Genomic DNA, 27,003 nt, shown 5'->3' with positions numbered 1-27,003 from the left:
TTCATGATTACTGAGTCCTCATGGCCTAATCATCCGTTAAAGATCCCATCTCTTAATGCAGCAACACCTGAATTTTGGAAGAGACACATTTAAACCAAGCAACAGGGCTGGTAATATTTGTTTGGATGCTAGACATTGTAAAATTTACATTGTTATTTGCTTGATTGTGTTGTGTTTTTTGAGAGAGAGTTACATTTTGTTCTGGCACAGAGCTAAGTGACTTCTATGTAGTTAGATATCTGTGAGGCTTGCTTTTTAAAGCTTTGTTAGGGTGGGTATACATTAGGCTACTTAGGCAAAGTTCTTTTGAAAACTATTGAATGCTTCCCTAGTTGGAATTTCTTCCCCTCTGACTAGTGGAAATATACAATATTTTCACTTTTCTGTTTACTCCAGAAATTGCTCTGCCTATTTTTTCGTGTGTGTGTGTGTGTGTGTGTGTGTGTGTGTGTGTGTGTGTGTGTGTTTCCCCACCTGGCCTAGAACAGTTACCTCATATCCACATACATGTCAATAATATACTCAGCCAAGGACTAAAGAGAATACAAGTATTCACACAGATACCTGGAGCTTTCCTACACAACTCCCTTTTCTTGTGTATTCTACACCACAAATTTTAGCATTTCTGCCCTTTGGAGTCTTGGAGTCTCGTCAACTCAGAAATGGTGAGAGTGTAAATTAGTTCAACCATTGTGGAAGAAAAAATGGCAATTTTTCAAGGATCTAGAAACAGAAATACCATTTGACCCAGCAATCCCATTACTGGGTATATACCCAAAGGATTATAAATCATTCTATTATAAAGACACATAAACACGTATGTTTATTGCAGCACTGTTTACAACAGCAAAGACTTGGAACCAATCCAAATATCATCAATGATAGAGTGGATAAAGAAAATGTGGCACATATACACAGTGGGATACTATGCAGCCACAGAAAAGGATGAGTTCATGCCCTTTGCATGGACATGGATGAAGCTGGAAACTATCATTCGCAGCAAACTGACCCAAGAACAGAAAACAAAACACTGCATGTTCTCAGTCATAAGTGGGTGTTGAACAATGAGAACACATGGATACAGGGAGGGGAACATCACACACTGGAGCCTGTCGGGGCGTGGTGGGTCTAGGGTAGGGTAGCACGGGGTGGAGGGACTGGGGAGGGATAACAATAGGAGAAATACCTAATGCAGATGATAGGGGGATGGAAGCAGCAAACCACAGTGGCACGTGTATACCTCCGTTACAAACTTATACAATCTGCACATTTACCCCAGAATTTAAAGTATAATAAAAAAAAATTCATTTCTTTTTGGGTTTCACTTTTTTTTTGCTTATTCTGGAAACTGCCTTTAGACAATCAGCTGGTGCTTTCTTCAGGCTCACTTTGTTTTCCTGTTTTTTCCTAGGAATCAAATTCCTCTGCCACTTGTTTTTCTAATGTATGAAAATCATTTGTTTCAACTATTTGTCTATGTTTTTAAAAGACAGGAAGTTAAGTATTTTCCCTTTTACTTTATCTCATTCTATTGCTTGGTTGGCTGCCCACAGTTTTTTATTTCCTTTTTGAACTAATACAAAGCTTTGTTTGCACAGTGTACAATGTTTTCTGGCCCTGAGTTAGTCTAAGTTTGATTATAGGCACACACATCTGAGAAATCGTGTAGATATAGTATAACTCCATAACGTAATGGCCTATGTCATGCAGAATATTCATTATGTGAATACACAAAATTTTAAAACCTGGAAAAACTTCATGGAGCCTGTATTAGTCTGTTCTCATGCTGCTGATAAAGACATACCTGAGACTGGTCAATTTACAAAAGAAAGAAGTTTAATGGACTTAGAGTTCCACATGGCTGAGACCTCACAATCACGGTAAAAGGCAAAAAGGAGCAAGTCGCCTCTTACATGAATGGCAGCAGGCAAGGAAAACTCTTTATAAAACCATCGGGTCTCATGAGACTTATTCACTATCACAAGAACATCATGGGAAATACTTGTCCCCATGATTCAATTACCTCTCACTAGGTCCCTCCCATAACACACGGGAATGCAATATGAGAATTGGGTTGAGACACAGCAAAACCATGTAAGAGCTCCAAGAATATTTCTGTTGGGTAGTGAACGGGAGGGCAAGAAGATGACTATTTCATTAGGTGCTTTTCAACAGTAAACATAAAAACTTTAATTTGAGCGAGACTTTTCAAAGAAATACTGAATCTCAATGGAAGAAATTGTTACGTTACACCTATTAATATGAAACAATTAAAATATAGTTTCCCCTAACTTGTCATTAAAGCTATTATCGTAATTTCGATACAAAATTACTTACTTTCAGGATAGACAGGATATCATGAAGAGATATATTCTCAGAACAATCAATGTTTCTTGCTTCCCAATAATCAATATTCTTTACATGAATAATTAATTTTTTGCAATCATTTCTGAGTATATATATATTCTCCTAAAGATTTTTGGTAAAATAGAAGTAATTATTTGGTTTTAGAAGTGGCCAAAAAATATCAAAAGACAACTTTCAGTAAAATATTAAAATATGGTACCCTTTCCCTCATTCTCTAAGGCAGGATTTTATAAGATTCTATAAGATAAAAATTCATCCTATGGAAAATGTGATGTAAAAATAATGCAAAGAAATAATAGGAAAAAGCTATTGTGCAAATAAGTCAGTTAAATGAGGTTTTTTTCAAGAACAATTTTCCTTCCTGGGCTTTGCATTTTCAAAATCAGGAGAAAAGATGTGTAGTATTTTTTAGGTAGAATAAAGAGTTGCAGCAAGTTAACAAAAAATGGGTAATTTATACAGCAAATAAAATTTTCTAAATGAAATAAATAAGCATGTTAACCTAAATCATTAAGAAATGTTATGATTTATAATTAGATATACCATGGAGCTTAACATTATTACACAGTTTGAATAGAGTTACAAGTAATAACTACAAATTTTTTTAATTTATATAAAAATTTCTACTTGCTATGTGACAACATAAACAATGTTTGCCTCCCTGTCAAAATGATCACAATTGCTCTTTGAGGATACACGAGGCAAGCTCAGTTACATTCAACTTGGAACTACTGCTTATCATAATGACAATGATGCAGAATCTCCTTTCTGGGTCCATGACCCTGAGTGTCAGCTAATAACCCTGCAATGAAAGATAGCACTAATAAATACATAAAGCGACTTCTGTGCTCCAAAGTACCCTTTTGATGTGTGACACTTGGCAGTATATTATTAAAGAATTATCATACCAGTGATGTACTGAAATAGAACATCACCAGAGAGTCATTTCCTGGGTGATGTATTGCACCTTCTCAGGGTCTTGGAGATCTAAGAATGCATTTCAGAAGCCAGACCATGGGCCTATTTGAAGAATAAAATGGATTTTTTTCTAATAATTTTAAGATTGCAATGAGTATCTATGATAGCTGTAATCTCAGGCAATCCTAACTCATAAATAATGCATTTTGCCTGATATGTATATCGTATATCGCATGTGTGATTATTGATGTGATTATGGTCCAGGAGATTTATGTAAGCAGTATATATGAATGCAGGAAAAAGAGTTTTCAGAGCAGTTCAGGCTTACTGTGGGGGAGACATGATACACTGCAGAATTTTTAACTTCAAAATAAGTTTTGACACTTCTCTTCACAAACCTTAAAGCCTTATATATTGATTTTGAGGGTAAAACTAATAATAGCACAGAACAAATCAGGACAAATGTGAGCAATATTGCATGCTTAGCAAAATATGAGGTATATAAAGTCTGTAAATTCTATCTGGGCTTCTCCACAGCTGCTCAGATATAACATTATTATACAGTCTGGATTTTCTTGTGCCAAGCCAGCCAGAGTGTAATAAATTCAGCCAAACTGAATGCTCTGATTAAAATGGGTTCATCATAATCTGTGAATAAAGGTGTAGGCTGTAACCTGCGTGGAAATGCTCTGTGAAGGTGTTAAGACAGTGATGGCAGGCAGACCTCGAAATCTAGCGCATTCTCTGCTCTACAAGTTTCTGTTATGGGGATCCAGCTTAGAAGTTAAGACATTTTTCTAGTTTTTCTAAATGAGGGTGATTTTTGGTTTTTGACTCTCCCAGAAGGAGTATCTTTTTGTAATTTTAGCAGAAAGCCAATCAACCCCTTACCTATCCCTATGTTTTTCCATACTTTCTATGTTTATTAATTTCATAGATACAGCCATGAACTCTATTTTGAGCTGTAGCTTGTTTATTTGCCTGTGGGGGCCATTATATTCGTGGAGAATGGAAAAAACACAATGGTTATTTGGATTGGTAAAAAGCATTTAACGGATCTAATTTTACCGCCTTTTTCCCTGAAGACTTGTATTATTCAGTAACCCCCTTAGGAGTCAGAAAGGATTTGGTTGTCTCAGTTCCTAACCTGAAAAGTTGTCTACATCTTCCCACATATCTGTTACACTACTTCTTGTATGACTTTCCTCCAATCTTTATGATCTTTGAATTTCTGATGGCTATCTAAATTGTTTTATTTTCCTTTTCAGCTTACCTTAATACATGCCCTGTTTTAGAAGCCTGGATTCCCTAGGTGAACTGAACAAGGCCCTTGGTTCATAACGTAATAGGAGTAGCCACCGCCGGACTCCCTGGTTCGCACAGCCTGAGTTAAACCCCGGGCTGCCGAGGTGAAAACCAGCTCTAACCACTAGGCCACCACAGAAGCAGAGTGGCTGCAGCCGAACTTAGGCTCTTGGCCTTCCTAATCCCAAAAAATCGGGAAAAGGCCTTGGCAGCGCGGTGAGTGTTATAGCTCAAATAGAACTCGTGGAACCAAAGAGTGTGCAATAGTGCGATTTATTAGGCAGAGTGAAAGGAAAACTTCTAAGCCCATAGAAAGGGACCAGGAGAGAGAGTGCCGCGCATGATCCGGAGGCTTGGGCTTTTACTTCTGAGTTATTCCCTCCCCATTCATGTTCTCGTCCAATGAGAGGGGTTCTTTCAAACCTCCACTGGATTAATTGATCTTTGAATCCTTTACCGGATTGGCTCCTGTTTTACAACCCTGAGTCACAGAGCTCCACCTCCAAGAGCCAGACACCGGAAAACAGAAGACAAAGCCCCTACCTAGCCTGCCAGAGACAGGAAGGTGGGAACAAAGGGCCCTAGCCTACCAGAGGTGGGAAAGCAGAAACAAAGGCCCCTAGTGGGCCAGAGGCGGGAAGCCCCTCTAACACAGTTCCTCAATAACTGTTTAGACTCAAGTGTCATTGCTTCTCATCTTAGGCAAATCTAGGATGGTATTCCAAACTTTACAAATTTCAGAGCATCATGTGGATGTGTCAAAGTGGTACAGAACTTACAGCTGGAGTTTGGTCTACAGGCTCCTTATTTTGCGGTATCCTTCTACTGGGATCAAAACAGGGCGGGTAGATGCCTACAGAGGACGCAGGGAGACTGTAGCAGCGAGAGATTGTTAAAGACCGAGAGAACCGGTATTTTTTTCTTTTACCAAGAGTATAAACGCATTTTAATATTTTTAAAACTACTGCAATTGTTCCAGTGCATACGGGCTGGCCAGTCTGGAACTTTGTTAGTTCTTCTATACCAGATCCTTCTCCTATGTATAGTTTACTTCTATTTATTTGCTAACATTCATCATTCTTCCATTTTCTTATCTTAGAAAAATCTTAATTCCTCTTATGATTAAAAATTGGGAGCCAATTTATTTCTTTTTGTAAACTTTTTTTAGATTTTTCGTGAATTAATTTAATTTGGATTTTCTCTTACACAATGGAGGAGCCCTAATACACATTCTACCCACTGAAGAATTTGATCTAGATTATACATTTTATCTTTAATATTCCAATTTCCCCCTGTACATTTATTTTTCTCTTCTGTACCATCGTTTGCATCTTACAATTTTTCTGTATCCTTTCCAAGATCCTTTCCAAGCCCACAGGGTAGCAAGCAGATTTTGTGCATGAGTCATAATTTGCTGACACCAAGAATAAATTATGGGGACATGCAGCTAAAAGTATGCAAGTCATTACATTCCCTAGGATAGGTTTTGTCTAAATTAGATACAGCAAACTATGACCCATGACCTAAGTTTGTTCCTTGTCTGCTTTTATAAATATTATGGAACACAGACATGTCCACTCATTTATATATCATATTTGGCTATCATTGTACTATAATGGCCAGGTTGAGCAGCTCTCATAGAAACTGCATGTCCTTCAAATTCTTAAAGATTCACTACGTGATCTTTTCTAGGAAGCATGCCAGCTCCTGGTATCTCCCCAAGTTTTCAATACTGTCTACATCTACCAATTTCATATATATAGCCATGAACTCAACTTTGAGCTCCAGACTTTGGCATAAAACTGCTTATTTTATGATTCTACCTAGATATCATGTGAACATTTCAAATGTTGAATAAATGAATAAAAAAATCTTCACTCTAATATTTTCTCTCCCTCATCACAAGTCAGTTTTCAACAAAATAGTCTTTTATAACTTCAAAAATAATATATAAATGCACTGATTATAATGTTCTCTATGACCAGGATTCAGCTTAAATATTGCTTTCTCCATGAGCTCACCATAACTTTTACATTATGATTAAAGACCTTTTTCCTGCATTATCTTGCTGCTTTTATAAATGTTTTCATTGTTATATATTTCACATTCTCATTTTCACTCTTCTAATTTTTTCCTGGCTAGACTGTGAGCCCCGGGAGTAAAGGAAATCTGTTTAAGGTAGATTGCACTATAATAGTAAATACTTAATAAATATCTGTTGCACATATAAATATTGCTCAAAATTATGCCATCTCTTAAAACATTTATTCAGCAGCTACTTATTCTTTTCACTGTTGGTTTTTAAAGAGTTGTATTTGAATTAAATCATTTATGTTACAATAAACACACCCTTGGGAAGTCTAAGCATTAGTTACATAAAAACGTAGGAAGTTTTATTAGCATAAACCATCCACATTGAAGCAAATTATTTAGAAGGGAATTATATAGTTTCTGAAACAATAATCAGATAACTTTAAACAGTTACGACAGGTTTTCTTGTTAAATAATATAATAGCTTAAGAGTATGATGGTCTACATATTTTGCCTTGTAGTCTTTAGAAAATTGAACTACAGAGATTCCTCAACTTATGGTGGGGATATGTTCCAATAAATCCATTGTAAGTTGAAAATGTATTTAATACATCTACTCTAGTATTATGTCTTAGCCTAGCCTACCTTAAATGTACCCAGAACACTTACATTAGCCTACAATTGTGGAAAAGTTGTTGGCAACACAGCATACTGTATAGTATCAATTGTTTACCCTGGGAACTGAGGCTTAATACTGCTGACTGGCATTGCAACAACTTAGCATACCGTATATCATTAGGCTGAGAAAATACCAAAATTCAAAAGTCAAGTATGGTTTCTACTAAATGAGTATTGTTTTTGCACCATTGTAAAGTGCAAAAATCATATTAGGTTGGTGCTAAAGTAACTGCCATTTTTGCCATGAGCTACTGAAAGACAGAGCTCAGTCAAGTAACTTTTGCTCTTTTTCTCATTTCTATTACCTACTTTTAAAAGTATTTCTAGGATGCATGTTAAACAATAATATTTGCACACACTCAAATAAACATGGCATTAAAGTTTAACATCAGTATTTGGAAACATCGTGGTGGTAAAGATAAATATTATGGCAGAAGATATGATTATAAAAGGAATAAATGTGAGTTTATGAAAGTCATGTCAGTTCTTAACAGATGTATATTCAAATATTCTTTTCTGTTGTGGCAGGATAAGATACATTAAGGATAGATTATAATTCAATAAATTTCTTTTCTCAGTAGTTTTTAATCCCATGTTTCAAAATTACATTTTCATCTCAAGTTCCCTAATTAGACAAATTTACCATGCAAAATGAAAATGGATTATTATAATAATAAGAAAATACTTTCCAAAAGCCAATATCATCCTGAATGGGCAAAAAATAAAAATAAAAATAAAAAAAACAATAAAAATACTTTTTGCAATTATTGTTGCCAGCATTAAAAATAATTCACTGTAAATCTAAGATCTTGTACAAGTCAAATAAAAATATTTTAAATTATTATTTGCATTTGAAAAAATAGTATTGTGTTGGTGATGAATAAAACTATCTTAAACATTTTGGGCATTAGAATTATAAAGATTATTTCTATTGTATGACTTCTAACAAAAAAGATGGAATCCCCCAAAAATATTTATTTTTGTTGAAAAAAAAATCTTCATTTACCAGCAAATTCTTACTTCAATGTTTGGTTATTTGAAAAACAGCATAAAACATCATCTCCTTTGCTTAACAGCATTTGATTTTGATTATCCCTTCTAAAACCTTGACTATTTTTACAAAGTACATATATTTGAACAGAGATGTGACACAATCATTTTGATGTAAAAAAAAAAAAAAAAAAAAACTAAGAGTATCTGACATTCAGAAATGTTGGCATTAGTAATTTTAGTAGTTATATATTGTCATTAAATATTTACTATGTACCAGCTACTATGCTTGACATGAATCACAAAAGTAAAATACTTGACAAATCACTAATCACCTGACTTAATAGCAGAGCAAAGAAAAGAGACACTGTACAAAAAGTTGCAAAAACTAATTTATTTATGTGATAATAATAGAGCATTATTTTTGTTAAAATTTCAAACCTCTTCTGCATTTTTAGACCTTAAAACGTCACACATATCTTTTCATAAGTCAAGAAGGTTTTTAGTGAGCTATTAGTGTGACTTATCTTTATTAAAAGCAAAGATGAGCAAGAACGAAATGCATGTCTCATTAGTGAATTTATAATTTACATAGTATCACATTCAAATGTCTTTCACCTTGTTCTAGCTCTTCTATTCTAATTAGATCTGAGTTATTCACATTAACTCTGTGTTGATGCTCTGTAATCACCATCTCAATCTTTCTCTAAAGCTAAGCAAGTAGGCTTTATATCCTACTTCTTCCCTATATTTTTGAATGTTTTCAGCAAGAAGAGGTTGTATGTGCCTAAATTTAAGAAATTTTGCTTGACGAGGTGGTATAGGCATTGCTTTTCTAATGAAATCAAGAGCCAAAGGGGAAAGTAATGATTCTGTAAAACCACATTGAAGGCTGTATTGCTGTAACTTTCTTCAGTTTTAAGGACACAAGTGTCCCACAGATAGTATTACTGTACCAATAGTTTTCCCAGAAGAAAAAAAAAGTTAAAGTAGGCCATCATTGGTGAGACATTATTTAAGGCAATATATTTTACATGACCTCTTAAACTAACAAAAAAGAAAATATCAACTCATCCAGACATCTGAATTAATTTTGATATGGGAAAAGATATCAGAGGGACATTGGAGTAACTTTCTTTCATAAATTCCAAAGCAACACAAATAGGTAGAACTTTGTGTTCATACTAAAAATCAAAGAACCTTTAGTAATTAAATCTAGGAGTTGCCTCAAGGAGTTGTCAAGCTGGTCTAAGATTAATAAAATATTTTTAGATTGTCTAGGTTCACAAAATAGACTAATATTTAAAGAAACAATCCCGATTCCAGCAGATGGCTGTGAGCAAAAAAAATGGGAATGACATCAAATGTGGTATGACTTAAACTGCCTTTAAAAATATATATACAATTGATAAACAACAAAAATTTGGTTTTCACAATTTTAGAGGACAGAAGTCTGAGATCAGAGGTCCAGCAAGGTTGGGTTCTGATGAGAGCTCACTACCTGGCTTAGTCCTTTTCCGGCTACTCTGTGTGTCCCCAAGGTTTTTTCTCAATGCATGCACATGAAGAGAAAGTTCTCCCTCTTTTTCTTTTCTTATTAAGCCACCAAGGCTGGTACAGTGGCTCACGCCTGCAGCACTTTGGGAGGCCCAGGTGGGCAAAGTATTTGAGGCCATGAGTTTGAGACCAGCTTGGCCAACATGGTGAAACCCTGTCTCTACAAAAAATAGAAAAATTAGCCAGGCGTGGTAGTGCATGCCTGTAAACCCAGCTATGTGAGAGGCTGAGTCATAAGAATAGCTTGAACCTGGGAGGTAGAGATTGCAGTGAGCCAGATTGTACCGCTACACTCTAGCCCGGGAGACTCTGTCTCAAATAAAAAAAAATAAAAATAAATAAATAAAGCCACCAACACTATAAGATTAGGACCCCACATTTACAACCTCATTTAACCTTAATTACTTCATTAAAGGCCCATCTCTAACATAGTAATGTGAGATTTAGGGCTTCAACATAGAATATTTTTGTGGATAAACAATTCAGTAGAGTGAATTCCAGCATTAGAACCCCCAAAATTGTGTTCTTATTATATGCAAATTTTCCAACAGCCCAAAAAGCTTAACTTACTCTATATCAACTCTACAGTCTGAAGTCCAAAGTTTCATCTAAACAACACCTAAATTAGACATTCGAGAGATTTGAGGTACAATTCATCTTGACGCAGAATTCTTCTCCAGCTGTGAACTGTGAAACCAGTTATGTGCTTCTAAAATAAGTTATGCACTTCTAAAATACAATGGTGGACAGACCTAGGATGGACATTCCCATTCCCAAAGAAATAAGTCAGAAGCAAGAAAGAGGTGTAGGTTCCCAAGCAAATCAGAAACCTAGCAAGGCAAATTCCATTACATCTGAAGCCTCAAATGTAATTTTCTTTGGTTTGATGCTCTGTCCTTTAAGGCCAGTGTCCCCTCCATAAAACAAGGCAGGAGTCACACCCATGCAGCTCTGGCAAACCAGTGTCCCACATCCAAGGGTTTGTCAAGCAGTCAAAACCCCAAAGCTTCAGAGAGAGCCTGTCTGGCTTCTTGAAACCAGGGTGATGGCCCTGATAATCTCTGAATTGCCCGTGGGAACACTTTTTCCTCTACTTAAAAAATATTCATATTTATAGCTAAATAACTCTATCACCTTATCCTTCAAATTCCAGAAGTCTGACAACCTTTATTCGTATTATCCGATTTTCATCCACTTTAGTTTAAACTGACAGTGTTTCTGTTGATATAACCCCATTAGTTCCTTATTGAGTGACAGTCCAGCCACACCTTTGGGGTTCTCTTCAAAACATGCTTTCTTTTTTCCCCCCACCATAAAATGAGAATTTACCAACACTTTAAATTCTGATTCCCTTTTTTCTTAGCAATTCTTTCTTCAGTTCATATCTCTCCATTTACATTTTTCCCTATATGCAGTCAGAAAGAACCAAGCCACTCTTTCAATACATTGCTGAAAAAAATCTCCTCAGCTAAATATCTGATTTCATTGCTAGCTGGTTCTACCTTTCACAAAACAACAGAAAAAAGTTCAACCAAGTTCTGTGCTATGTATTTTTAATAAGGATCACTTTTGTTTTAGTTTATTATCATGTGTGACTCATTTTTGTCTGAGATCTCAGTAGAATCACCCTTAAAATTCATATTTCTAATGTGGACCTCAAAACTCTCTCAGCCTTCACCCATTTACTTGTTTCTAAAGCTGCTTTCACATGTTTACATCTTTGTTATGTCAACATTCCACTTCTCAGTGCCAAAATCTGAATTAGGGCTCTCCAGAGAAATGGAACCACTAAGGGGTGTGGGTGTGGGTGTGGGGTGTGTGTGTGTGTGTGTGTGTGTGTGTGTGTGTGTGTGTGTGTCTGTCTGGGTAAAGAAATTTATTATCAGAAAGTGGCATATGTGACTATGGAGCCTGAGAAGTCTCAAGATCTGAAGTTGACAAGCTGAAGACCCAGGAATGCCAGTGTTTGGTTCTATTCCATGCCTAAAGACCAGAGAACCAGCAGAAACAATGGTGTAAGCTGTAGCCCAAAAGCAGACAGCATTCCTCTGGGATCCAAGGAATACGGAAGTTTTGATTTCAGTCTGAAGGCTAGAAGAGACCAATGTTTCAACCCCAAGCAGACAGATGGAATTGCCTCTTATTATTCAGAAATTCAGCCATTTTATTCAAACAAGGGCTTCACATTGAGAAGATGGAGGCCACCCATATTAGGGAGGACATACTGTTTCACTCAGGCTACCAATTCAAATACTCATCTCATCCAAAAACAAATTCATAGGCAAACTCAGAATAATATTTGAACAAATATCTGGACATCATGTTGCTTACTCAAGTTGACACATAAAAATAACCATAATAGAATGTATTTTTTTCTTTTTTTTTTTATGATTCAGTCTCCGTAGAGACTGCCAAAAATTGCCAATGCCAACTATATTTCAAGCCGTCATGGTGGGGTATTGGGAAAAGTTTTCAATTAGCAATGTGCACGCCTCAGATAAACCTCATTGGGTACGATAGTGACACTGCGCCAAGCTGGAGTGTATTTTTTACCTTAACTTTTTTGGCTATCTTTTGCTCTTCTTTTTGTGGTTTCCTGAGGTGAAAGGTTAGGTTATAGATTGAGATACATGTTTTTTTTTCCTAACATAAGTGTTTATAGCTATAAATGTCTTCTAAGCACTCCTTTAGCTGCATACCATACATTTTGATAAGCTGTATTTTCATTTCTATTCAGCTCAAAATGTTTTCTAGTTGTTTTTGCTTGTGATCTTTTCTTTAACCCATTTGTTGTTTAGGAGTTTGTTTAATTTTTACATATTTGTGTATTTCCAGCTTCCTTCTCTTCTTGATTACTATTTTAATTCCATTTTGGATGGAGGACATACTTTGCATGATCTCAATCATTTTAAATTTACTAATACTTGTTTTGTGATCTAGCACATTGAACTACCTATAGAATGTTCAGTGTGAAATTGAGAAGAATACCTATTTTGCTGTTTTTGACTGGAGTATTCTGTAGATGTCAGGTTATTACTCTGATATTTTTCAAATTTTCAATTTTTTGGTTGATCTTCTGCCCACTTATTCTATACATTATTGAAACCAATGTCTTGAAGTATTATCGTTGAATTATATTTTTATCTGTTTCTGTCAGTTTCTGCTTTACGTAATTTGATGTATTGTTATTAGATGCATATGTGTTTTTACTGGTTATATCTACTTCATTCATTAACGTTTTATTAGTATAATGTAGTCTTCTTTAATTGTATTAACCTTTGACTCTTTTATTAACATAGTTCTCTTTCACTGTATTAACATCTATGTTTTAAAGTATATTTTTTCTGATAATATTATAGCCACACAAGTTTTCTGACAATTACTGCTGTATGGCATCTTATTTTCACCTCTTTGCTATAAACCATTTGCTTCTTTGGATTTTGAGTGTGTGACTGAGAGACAACCTATAGTTGAAACTTTATTTATCATCCAGTCTCAAGACCCCCGACTTCTTGTTGAAGTGTTTAATGCATTCATATTTAAAATTATTATTAATATGGCTGGATTTAAGTTTGCTCCTGCACTTGTATATTTTATTGCAGCACTAATTATAAGATCAAGGTCGTGGATCAACCTAAGTGTCTATCAATAAATGACTGGATAAAGAAAACATAGTATACATTTAACACTGAACAGCACACAGCCATAAAAAATAATTATATCAGGTCTTTTGCAGCAACATGGATGAAGCTGGAGGCCATTAGCCTAAGTTAAATAACTTGGAAACAGAAAGTCAAATGTCACATGTTCTCGCTCACAACCGGTAGCTAAGCAATGGGTACACATGGAAATACAGAAGGGAATAATAGACATTGGAGACTCCAAAAGAAGGAGAGAAGGGAGAGGAGTAAGGGTTGAAAAAAATACCTATTGGATACAATATTCACTGTTGGAATGATGGGTGCACTAAAAGCTCAGACTTTACCACTGTGCATTACATCCATGTAACAAAACTGTACCTGTACACCCTAAATACATAAAAATAAAATAAAAATGGCAAAAAAAGTCTTATATGAGATTTCTTATGAAAATATTCCACAAAGCCAATTTTAAAATATCCTATATGGCCAATCACTATTCATGTTGCACTTTATGCAAATAATCACACCAATTCATAGTAAGACTAAAACTTTTCTTGTAAATAAGTTGATCTTACAATGACTTCTTCTTGGTAGAAATAGGGAACAAAAGAGAGAAAAGCTCTATCTCAAACAAATAAACTATAATACACTTGTTATTAGATTGTAGCACTTATTCTTTTTGAGTTTTTATTATTTGCCTAAAATCTGAGCTAAATTCTGAATTCTTTCCTAATAGTCTCAAAACTGAAGTTTTCTAAAATTCCTCTCATTTTTCTCACTTGGAATCACTAGAAATTAAAACTGTGCTTTTCTTGAAGATCTCCAAACTGAAGCTAGACAATTTAATGTAAACTTTGGAGAAAATCGACCCAGCAACTTATAGATAAACAATCATGACTTTCGATGTATATGAGAGCTACTTAGAAAGTTCACTTGAGTACCTGAATTTAAACCACAATCCAGAAAAATCTGGTTAGATTTCTATTGCAATTTGAAGATGCTTTAAAGCCTCCAGAAAAACTAGCTTACAGACTACTCTAGACATTAATCTTTGTTTTATTTCCAAAGATATGATATGCCTCTTATTAAATCTCTGTGTGCACTCATCCTACATAGAAGCCTAGCTCTGAGAGCCCATCTGGAATGCTACCTCCTGGAATGGGACACACTGTTTAATCAAATGAATCCATCCTTGGAACTGAGAGACTGATTCAAGAAGATATGACTAAATATATTGAAATTTGTTCTTTTCTACTTATTTCAATTTGTTTTTCTCTCATTTGTGTCTATTATCTCATAACCTCTAACTCAAATCTTTCCAAAGGTATCAACTGGGCTTTAAAAATGTGAAACTTTCTGAAAGAAATTTTCAAAGGGAGAGGAATGAAGGAAACCAAAATATTTTATGTCCTCGGGCGCGGTGGCTCACGCTTGTAATCTCAGCACTTTGGGAGGCCGAGGCGGGTGGATCACGAGGTCAAGAGATCGAGACCATCCTGGTCAACATGGTGAAACCCCGTCTCTACCAAAAATACAAAAATTAGCTGGGCATGGTGGCGCACGCCTGTGGTCTCAGCTACTCAGGAGGCTGAGGCAGGAGAATTGCTTGAACCCAGGAGACGGAGGTTGCGGTGAGCCGAGATCGTGCCATTGCACTCCAGCCTGGGTAACAAGAACGAAACTCTGTCTCAAAAAAAAAAAAAAAATATATATATATATATATATATATATATATATTTATGTCCTAATATACTTCTTTGACATATTTTGAGATGCTTCTCAGAGGGCCTGAAAACAGAAGTAGTGCTGGAAAAAAACTGTCTTTGGTACAGGAGATCTGCATCTGTACAGAAAATCAGCAGGACTATAGATATTGTTTAACCACAGAGTGCATACCCATAAAATATTTTAAAGCGGAAAGCACATACTAGAAGTAATGATAAGATTAGCTTAAAATACAAATTGGCATTCCATATTTCTAATGTACATTGTGTAATATTCAAGTAATTATTTTAAATGGTTGTTTATGATTATTTTTATGTTTTTAAATCATAAGTGTAACTGCCAATACAAATATAAAAATAATGCTATATCATTTAATTTCTCAAATTAAAGTTTCTCTTCTACTTGTCATATGGCAGGATGAGAAATAAATTCACTACAACTTATTACTCTGTTGTAAAATAACGCTTGATTAAAAGTTTCTACCAAGAGTAGCTAGGATATTATATCATATAACATACTGATGTCTACATAATTCCTTTGACTAGAAATGAGAGAAAAATCACTGAATAAAGATTACTAGAGAAATATAACCTGTTAGGCAGCTCTAGTTTCTTAGCCTTTTTAAGTCATGTAACAAAATAATGCTATTTCACTGAATACCATATATAAGTGGCAACTCATTCAGTTTCCCTAAAGAATGTCCCTAGATATATGGGAAATATTTTATTTTTGACAAAATGATAAGAAAAGTTTTGCACTGAAATGCAAGAAATTAAAATGAGAGAGAGCTTTTTTGGCTCTATAAGGTTAATTAAAATTAATTATTGTGGAAATTGAATCATGTATGTGCCAAAATACTGACAATGGACTTTTTAAGTGTTTCCCCAAACAATTGCTAAGTATAAAAAGAGACGTATCTACACCCAACCCACTAAATAATATGCAGATTAGTTTCACTTGATAGTCATCTCTGGTTCTCTCAGTAACAAATTTCAAATCTGTGCCAAATGAGACACAACCATTTCATATTCCAGAAGTTCCTAACTTTGCGAGTAATTGATTTTTTATTATCTGATCCTAAAGCATTCATCTCTGATATTATATCCATCACCAATTAAACACCTGTGTGATACAATTTTGTGCTGATCCAGTATAAAAATTTCCAAAAAAGATACATTATATTTTTATGGATTATACACACTACTCCCATTAAAATTAATGGGAATTACATAGCTAATTCCCTAAGTGCCAGAATGAAAATTGCCCTATTCTACTCAATAACCCTCAAAATTTCTCATTGCCTACCTAGTATGCCAAATGCTGATAAGTGGATTGTGCCACCTGCTTTGAGCACATATTTATCTAAATGGGAGGAAAAAAGATCCAGTAGGATGTCATTTGTCATATATGTATTTAAAACATTTTACAGACTAGAAATATGTAAGTAAAGTTTTTGTCTGGGGATGAATTAATATTCTCAAATTAATTTTATGATGAGAAAATTCTTAAAGAAAATTTAATTTTAAGAAGCACACAGATGACAATACTTTTCAACCAGATGATTCATAAAAATGGTAAAGATCTGAATCCTAATATAAAAGTAATGTTTGCCTTCACTACTAGCAGAGAAGTAAAAATTTGCTGTGTCGATTATTGAGACCCATTATTTTCATCTCTTTAGACTTTACATGAAAGCATTTTGTGCGAAATATTAAAAGCTTTAATTCATAGTTTAAAAAATCAGGTTTTAAAGTCCTAGTGTAATATACAACCTCAAATAATAAATAACTGTAAAGCCCACCAGAAAATGAAGAAGAAAACAATAAAAGAGCATCTTACCTTAAAGAAGACAAAAAAATGAAAGAAAGAAAGAAGGAAGGAAGGAAGGAAGATGTAACAGACAGAACAAATTTAAAATGATTAATTTAAATCCAAACATATTAGTAGTTACATCAAATTTTGTCTTTTTTAATTTTAATGAGCCTATTACATGCTATGCCCAGGAAACCTATAAGGCTACAAAATATTGAAAGTAAAAGCCTGGAAGGAGTTATATCATGCAAATACTAAACAAGTGTAGCTCTACTGACTTCTGGCTACACAGACTTTAAGACAATAAGCAAAATTAGAGACAAATAAATTTGCTTCTTTGTCTCCAGTTTAAGTAATAAGTGACCGATGTATTAAAATGTAACAACCCTGAATTTAAATTTCCATTTGCTTTACAGTATAGATTCAAAATATAAGAGGCAAAAAAGAAAAAAAAAATAGATAAATATTATGTATTGTCAGTATTTTCACAGCACCTTTTAACTTTACGGTTTTTTTAAAAATCATAAACCTAATTTATTTAACACATTGTATTGAAAACTGCATAACATATAGAAAATCTATTTTCCTCTAAAACATTTACCAAAATTGACCATGTTCTGTGCCATAAAATATATAGAATGAGTGATAATCAAAATGATACATGTTACAACTTGTAGACTTTGCTAAAGTCATAGTTAGGGGGAGACTTGTAGCTAGAAAGGCACATATTTCTATAGAAAAATTGAACATTATTATTTGCCGTCACGGAGCGTACATTTTTCTGGATGTAAAAAAAGAAAGAAAAAAAAAACTATCATATAAACAAACGAGCACCTTAAATATATTGTATGGCAGCTTGTGTTAATTTCTGTAGAGAAAGTTAAAGAAAGATATGGGAAGAGTCACACATTAAGCACTACAATTTTCAGCACCTTATTCAGAGTAAGTTTCCATGTGACGTAACATTGTGCAAAATGTGACGGAAGAAAGTGAGTGGAACTTTTACAAGAAAAATGTTCTCCGAACAGAGAGAGAATGAAATGTTGATATCCTAGAATGGATACTTTCTTGGAGTATTGAATAAACAACAAAGAGCCACTGTATCTGTGTGGAATCAGAGAGAGTAGGAAATCATGGTTAGAGAATGAGCGGTAATAGATTCCAGATCTGAAAAAGCATTTTTGGCTAGTTTAGGAACTCCAGAAGGTAGGAATGCAACTGATAAAATGAGGACTGTGGAAGAGAGAGGAGGCTCAAATACGACTTCAAGTTTGAGCCATTAGAAAGATTGAGTTGTATTTTACTGAGATAAGCAAGAGAGTAGACGGGGAAATTGCAAGTTCTGATGAGATAATAAATCTGATACTACTATTAGAGGCTACACGTGGAGGCACTGGGGTAGCACTTGGATACATGCCTCTGAAGTTTAGGAAAGAATTCCTGGCTGGAGACATAAATGTGGGAGTTTCAAGAGTTTATTTTAGAAACATAGGGGATCCACTGGAAAGAAACTATAAGAGTCGGAACCATAAGCTTGACTAGACTAGCTCAAAACCTACTTTTTCCCTACACTTGCTAAACACTGTCTCTAGTTTCCCTTAATATTTACTGTTCTAATATTTTTCTTAATCATATGACAAACTGTATATGGCTTAATTTTCAGTATATTAGTAGAGTCATCTGTTATCTTTCTTCTTCAAATAAAATATTGACTATGATACATATAAAATGTGTGAGATCAGTAAGTTACTCAGTTGTGACTTGTCAACCTGTAAAACATGCTAAGTTATAGTGTTGTTGTGAGGATTAAACATGTTAACACATGGAGACTAAACATCACAGTGCCTAGCTCAGCATAAACCTTTAATAAATTCTATTTCCTAATATAACTGGTCCTTGCAAATACTGCTGTTACCACACTCTGGAAGTAAAAAGTCCCATATAGGCATAGTTACCTATAGGTACTGACCTAAAGAAGACCTAGGTGAACATTTTAGTCATAATCTGGGTTTTCAGATAAACAAAAGCCAGAGATGAAGTGCCTCATACACAACAATGCCAATGCCAGGTATATCTCACGAAGAAAACAATGTTTTAAACGTGATAAAACTTAATTAAAAGAATTTTAATTGAGATAGTTATAGGACACCAGTATACATTCATGCCTGACTTTTCCTACATGTGTCCCTCACCATTAACTTAAACTGCCAGTTATAGTCTAGAAAGATCAGTAAAGATCACATTGCTCTTATGGAAAATTATATTAGATATGTACCAATACACATGTGTTAATGCATGCTATGTTAAATAAGTTACCACGTAAGGGAGATTATAAAAACATCCACATTTTATAGAGAAGGAAATAGGCAGAGGATAAACAGTTTCCTCAAGGTCACACAAACACGCACACACACACACCCCTAGAAATCATGTATTTGCAACTGTGAACAAGCAGTCTACCTTGAGAACATATGCTGTTAGTCATTAAACTATAATGCTTAATAAGTGATTTGCCAGATGTCAAAGAAAAATTGCACTCGGCAAATTAAACACCAAGAAAGACTTTATGAAAGACTAGCAGTAAGGGTCAAGGCTACTGCACTAGAAAAGGGAGACTGAATTCAGCTGTTCTGAAACAAAAGGCAGCAAAGTTATTAAGCACTGGGTGAGCTAATGGAAGAGCATAGGAAGACTTTATCGGAAGGTTGGTCAATTTCATTAAGCCATCTGTGTTTGATAATTGGTACTTTTAATCTGTGTGTTAATTAAGTAGGCTTCTGCCCACCCCAAGAGAAGAGACAGAGAGATAACAGTAATATACATATGTTTATTTATTGTTCATTTTACTATAATTATATTTTAAAGGAATGGCTCCCAGGCTCATGCGAAAGGCATTACTGGGTTGTAAAACTGGGAGAGGTCTGGCAAAGATTTATACCTCATGGGTGCAGAGAAAGAATTTGTAATTGCAAGTTTTTGACAGTAAATTCTCTAAGAATAGGAAGGTCAAAAGCCTATAGCCAGGAAGAAACCTATCCAATATTTAGTCAAGCTGCAGAGAATGTTAATAAAGGCCATTTTGGTCACAGGTTGGGCTGATATTCATTTTTGGGTGTGAATACCATCTTTTTCAATTACAGAATGCATTTGGTTACTGAGGGAGGATCACTGAACTTCTGCCCCTAAAAAATGAATTATGTGGTTAGGTAACATAAATAATTTGAATTAAATTTTATCTTTTTAATTAAACTTATTCTGACAAAATTTTTGCTATTTTTATTTTTTTGAGACTGAGTCTTGCTCTTGTCACCCAGGCTGGAGAGCAATGTCATGATCTGGGCTCACTGAAACCTCTACCTCCTGGGATCAAGCAATTCTCCTGTCTCAACTTCCTGAGTAACTGGGATTACAGGCACCCACCACCACACCACACTTGGCTAATTTTTAATATTTTTAGTAGAGACAGGGTTTCACCATGTTGGCCAGGGTGGTCTTGAACTCCTGACCTCACAGGTGATCCAACTGCCTTGGCTTGCAAAGTGCTGGATTTACAGCCGTGAGCCAATATGCCAAATTTTTGTTAATTTTTAAAGATAAAATATATGAATAACTATGAAAAATGTTTAATTAAGTTCTACGCATTTGAGTTATTAAAGGAAAGGACTTTCATTCACATTACCAATTTTAAAGCAGATAACAATATGTTTTCACATTTTAAAACATGACTACAATTAATCTGCCACTTCAATGTTGCAGGGTTATCATTTTTGCACAGCTCAAACTTTCTACATTGAAGTTCTTAAAATTTTACTTATGACATAGTAAAACAAGAGAAATAATGCATAAACCTTGTAGTATTATTTACAATTTCTTAAAATGAAACAAAGTTTACACTGAGATCAAAATTAGCATTTGAATGTTGATACTGCAACATATACAAATTGATTGCTAGTTATTTAATATAAAATTCTATTTTAAAAGATAAATTTATCAGAATTATACATTGCTAAAATAATCTCCCCTATCCACAGCTTGACTTTTTATGGTTTCAGTTACGTACTGTCAACAAGGAGCCAACAATATTAAATGGAAAATTACAGAAATAAACAGTTGGTAAGTTTTAACTTGCGTGCTGTTCTTGGTAATGTGATAGAATCTCATGCTGTCCCTCTCTATCTTGCCTGAACATGAATTATCCTTTGTCCAGCATATCCACACTATATATGTTACCTTCCCATTTGTCATTTACTAGCCATTTTGGTTATCCAATAGAAAAAGACACAGTATATATAGGGTTCTTTAGGGGGTAAGGGAAAACTCCCTCTTTGTCCTCTGAAGATTCACTGAAAACCCAATCCAAAAAAGGTAGACTAATAGGAAAGAAGGTAAAAAATAAATTATTAACAATGGAGATAACTACAGAGTGATTATTCCATTGATATCAATGGGCTGCAGTAGCTTAAATATCATTTTGAGGTTACAGAAAGAATGGAAGGCTTGGATCTTCGCAAAACAAATTATGGAAAAGAGAAAAGAGGAAGCCTGGTTAGCAAAAGTGGTCTTTTTTAATGCAGATACAACCTCACAGGTAGCAGCCTTCAGAAGAAAAGAGATGGTAAATGTTTCTTTCAGACTTTTAAAGGTGTCAGATTTTCAGTTACTCTTTCCTTACAGATCAGTTTCCTTCAGTTACAGATCCATGCAAAAAAAAAAAAAAAAAAAAAGGACCTCAGAGAAACCTTGGCAAATTCTCTACAGATGCAAATTTCCCTTATACAAGCCAGCTTCTGACTTCTGTCTGCTGGCTCCCTGAACAGTGATCTCAAAATATGTCAAAGTATACTTGGGGATGATATATTATTATGTCCTTCAGTTTCATACTATCGGAAGTTTCAGGCATCCAGTAGGGTCTTAGAATGCAATCTCTACCGATAAGGGAGGTTGCTATAGCTTGGTTTCTTTGACCTCTCCAATTGCCATGTTGAAGTTTGATCCCCAGTGTTAGAGGTTGATACCTACAGGAGATACTTGACTCATTAGGGCAGATCCCTCATGAAGGGATTAATGCCTTTCCCCAGAGTGGGGCAGTAGGTGAATTCTCACTCCATTAGTTCTCTCTAGAGCTGGCTGGCTGTTAAAAAGAGCCTGGTACCTCTCCTCTGTCTTTTGCTTCCTTTCTTGCCACGTGATCCCTGCACATGCCAGCTCCCCTTTGCCTTCTTCTGTGAATGGGAGTGAGCGACTGTGTTAAAGAAACTTCTCTTCCTGGGTCCACAAGGGGCGTGGCTTCAAAGGCAGGAATTTCCTAGCTCCATGCCTCCATCTGAAGATCGCAGGGGTTTCAATTGTGAAGCTCTTTCTCTGGGCTTCCTGCATAGGCCAAGTAGGGAAAGCCAGGAAGGACTCTTTTGTCCCAAAATCCCGCCAAAAGTGGGGCTCCTTTGTCCCCAAATCCCACCAAAGCTCTGGGAGGAGGGGTTTCTGTAACTCAGGGCTGTGGACCAAGTAGCCAATCCAGTATCAGAGTCAAAGATTAATCACTCCAGAGGAAGTTTGAAAAAACTTCTCTCATTGGCCGAGAATATAAATGGGGCGGGAGTAACCCAAGAGTTAAAACTTCAGTTGCTCCTTACCTGAATGTGAGAGCTAGATCGCTCTCTCTCTCTCTCTCTCTCTCTCTCTCTCTCTCTCTCTGTGTGTGTGTGTGTGTGTGTGTGTGTGTGTGTCTGTCTGTTTGTCTGTCTGTCTCTCTGTCTCTCTCCATCTAATAAGTCGCCCTTCTGCAAAACTCTTTGTGATATTTAACAGTAAACTCACTGCGCACTCACCATGCCTCTGGGGCCGCTTTCCCCATTCCTCCCGGTGAGACAGGCCAAGAACCTCCAAGCTCTGGGAGCTGGGGTAGGCTTCCCTGCCCACTACCACCACCACCACCCTTGACCCCTTGCACGGGCAGCCTGAAGTCCTCTCAAGAAGCCATGATTTTTCAACAGCCTACAGAAGCATAAACCAAATAAATCTTATTTTTTAACAAATAAGTTACCAAGCCTCAGATATCCTTTTATAGAACACAAACAGACTAAGACAAGGGACTACTGTATTTAAAATTAATTTACATTCTATAATTGCTACTTAAACTTATAATTTTAAATTCTCTCTAGTTTCAATAATGGTAATATAAAGCTCAAAGAGAGTACTTTCTAAGCTTGTATGTAACTGTTGTTTTTCAAATTACATTGTATTAAACTCTCAGTATATCTTCATTTCTGCAGCATAACCAAGTCTCTTTAAAAATTCTAAAATATATGCTTGCCTATTTAAAAAATATTTTTGAACCAAAAAACGCAAAGAAAGCTAGGATAAAGTAAATACTCTGTGCCTACATAGCATTAGAATTTATAAAATCTGTTCATATAACTACACTAAACAAGACCCTCTGGGGTTAGGAATCACAAGCATTTGTATCACCTATTAAGCTTTTTGTAGTGAATTCAGGAGGAGAAATTTAAAATCCCCTTTGTACTTGATTTGGCAACACTAGGTTAGAGCACTTTCTTGCCCATAGCTAAGTTCCCGCTCAATGCAAGGTAATGATGCTTCATGTGTGTCTAAAAACCATAGATAATTGCCTACTGCGCAAATTGAGTCTAAGATACAGAATGGAAGAAAACTAGCATTATTGAATGCTTACATAGAGAGTGAAAGCTTTTTCAATCCAAAAGATGGGTAAAATCTGTTGAAAAATGATGTAGTTCCTACTTCCTATGGCTTTAAGTAGTAGAAAAATTATCTAAAATATTAAAAACTGTACAATGGTATTAAGAATTTTACAACTTTTGTTATTCTTCTTTCCATTTTTGCTATTTATAAAGTATGCAATCCAAAGATAATCATGTCTTTTTAACAACATATAATGCAAACTAAGAAAATTAGATTTTTTCACCTTATAAAACCCAGTTTTGCTATTTCCCAGTGGAATCAAGACCAGGTTAGCTCATTTACAATGGTGAAAGAATGACATCAATGACTGAAGTTTTAATCAACTTCTTAATTTTGCGAGGTTGACCAAAAGAGATGTATTATTAAGTTTAGCCTAAAGCTACTTTCTATGTTTTTTAAGTTCAGCCTAAAGGTTTGTCCATACATACTGAACTGTAATCTAACTGGAAATGTAAATGTACAGCATCATAGCCTTGTAACAAGTAGCCAAATCACCAACCATGTGGAAGTCCTAGAGTGTCTGTGAACCTGTTCTGCTTGGGAGAGGGAGGATTCCCCTATTAGCAAATCATTCTTTCTTCAATTAAAAACTTTCTTAAATTTAATTTGTCTAATGTTTTTAACATGATCATTCAATATTCTCATTTTGAATAATTATAACTCTTAATAGGTTTTAGGTCATTGCATTGACTGGAATTTTCAGACCAATATTTGGCAATAAAAATAAAAAATTATTGATACAAAGTTTGAAATTCCTGATAGTCGATGGTTCTTGAGCTTTACTATTAATATTCTCTTATTTCTACAGAATTTATGGATAACAACCTGTTTTTCTCTGTTGAATATATTCACCATGCACATGATTACAACATTGACACTTGTCTTATTTATGCTTTTGTTTTATAACAGTGATATATTGTCTAATATTTTACCAGAATTTTATAATTCTGAAATAAGACTTGCTTAATTATGTGTAAATATTATTTGAATATACATTTTGTTTTTAGAATTTAGGCAGTGTTTTCAAAAGTTTATCATTTAAGAAAGCCAACCCTATGAATACTATATTAAAATCCTTTTTTCCCCAAATGGCTTTGAAAATGCCATATAAATTTAAGAAGGCACGCATGATGCATTTTAATGCAACAATTAAACCCACCCAATTTAACAAATAAAATCTAGATTACTGCACACTTATTTGAATATAAACTTTTTTCCCCTGAAGTTATCTATTTAAATTCTGCAGATCTAGTGTTTTAATGAGAATACTTTGTAAAAAACTGGCTACATTACTGTCCTAGGGTTGTGGTAAAACATTACCAGAAACGTGGTGGCTTAATACAATGGAAATTTATTCTCAAACACTTCTCAAAACTAGAGTTCTCAAATGAAGGTGTTAGCAGGGCCATACTCCCACTGAAGGCTCTAGGGAGGCACCCTTTCTTGCCTTTTAACTAGTTTCTGGCTGTTGCTGGCAATTTGGGGGCAAGTTCCTTGGTTCGTGACATCACTCCAATTTCTGTTTCTGCCTTCACATGGCCTTCTTCCCTGTGCATCTGTGTCTCTGAATGTAAATATCCCTAGAGTTTCTCTTATGAAAAGCTTTGTCACAGCCTTAGAAACCACCCTAAACCATTATGACCTGACCTTATCTAGATTATATCCACAATCACCCTATTTCCAGAAGATATTGTATACATAGGTACCAGGGGCTAGGGTTTCAATGTATCTTTTTGAATGACACAATTCAATCCACAACACGGATTTAACATGTTATTTAATTATATCATACTAGATATTATCATATCATATTACTATTATTCTCATTACCAATTTGGAGGCTTTAATTTCTCAGCTTCCCCCTCACCACAACGAAACTTTGCCTTTATAGTGGTACTTTGTATTTTTACCCTTGTGAGGCTTGGTATAGTATAGACCTTGTCAGGAATGTAAAATAAAATGTTTCATATCAGAGAATAGCTCAATAAATGAATAAAACCTAACATAAATAAAACAATTAGGAAGATTTTAATTAAAAAGTGCCAGTTTAGGCAAACTAACTGACTTTATTATGGGTAGTATCATGTTGGTAGGAAGCTTTTGTCATTTCAAGGAACGTAAGTCAGAGAAAAGAGTGATGTGCATGCATGTAGAGGTGGGAAGTTTTCAACTCCATTTGGTCAGTTTCTTATCAGAAATGCCAGAGTCCTGCTTTAGCAACCCTGGGAGACATCACTCCAGGAGATTAATAATTAGCTTTTCTCTTTAAGTTTAGGAATTCAGCCTCGTCAGCTATGTTAGGAAGGGGTAGCTTTCTGTTAGGTAAGTTGGGTCAGCTTGTTAAGGGAGGCGAGAAGGCAGGGGAAAGAATATGCCCAGACATATGAGACTTAATGGGAGTCTGATCATGTCTTTTGTCTGCCAGAACCAAGTCTCTGCTCTATAGTTTCTCAAACCCAAGGCTAGAACGCTATTTCTGTGTATTAGAACTAGGCTGATCCTTATATTTATAGATTATTGTGTTTGGAAACTGTGCACTGGCTTTAAAAACAATATAATAATTAATTGTTAAATGATCTGGAAGGGGGCTGAATGTTTTTGTGTACAAATAGCTCTTCAATTTTACTATTACTGATTAATTTATGCCTAAAAATTAAAATTTTGTTAGACTTTTAAAATTAAAAGATAATATCATATGCCTATAAACCAAAATAAAATGATAAGCCCCTCAACTATCTAAATAGACCCCTCCTCTCTACCAAGGGCACTCCATAGTAACCCTGAAAAACTAGTTCAGATGACAATGGGACATGGAGGGTCAGACATGCCTCACAACTGACCAGCACTAACATTATTAAAACAGAGATCTTAAAACTGATAGAACCTCTTTAACTCTGATAAGAAACCTTTACAATCTTCTCTCTCTGAAGCCTACTTCCTGGAGGCTTCATCCGCATAATAAAACCTTGGTCTCCACACCCCTCCTTGTAACCCAGACATTCCTTTCTATTGATTCTAGGTCTTTAGATAATAACTCTTTCAACCAATTGCCCATCAGAGAATCTTTTAATCTACATATCACCTGGAAGCCCCTGTCTGCAGTTGTCCTATCTTTCTGAACCATGCCAAGATACATCTTACATGTATCAATTAATGCTTTATGTCTCCTTAAATATACAAAACCAAGTTGTAGTCCAATCACCTTGGGCACATATTCTCAGGTTCTCCTGAGAGGTGTATTACAGGCCATTAATCACTC

At 35.1% G+C, this 27,003-nt stretch overlaps 1 non-coding gene across 1 annotated transcript; it reads right to left on the bottom strand.

The window, feature by feature from the left end:
* Positions 1-12,242: 12,242 nt before the first annotated feature.
* LOC116528475 lies at positions 12,243-12,383 on the bottom strand. The gene has a single exon (XR_004259051.1). It is a non-coding gene; the product is annotated as a U4 spliceosomal RNA (small nuclear RNA).
* Between the last annotated feature and the right edge of the window lie 14,620 nt (positions 12,384-27,003).

The sequence above is a fragment of the Sapajus apella genome, unplaced genomic scaffold, assembly GCF_009761245.1.
Source record: "Sapajus apella isolate SASKATOON/1434 unplaced genomic scaffold, GSC_monkey_1.0 scaffold58, whole genome shotgun sequence".
NCBI lineage: Eukaryota > Metazoa > Chordata > Mammalia > Primates > Cebidae > Sapajus > Sapajus apella.
This window is presented reverse-complemented; position numbering and strand designations above follow the sequence as displayed.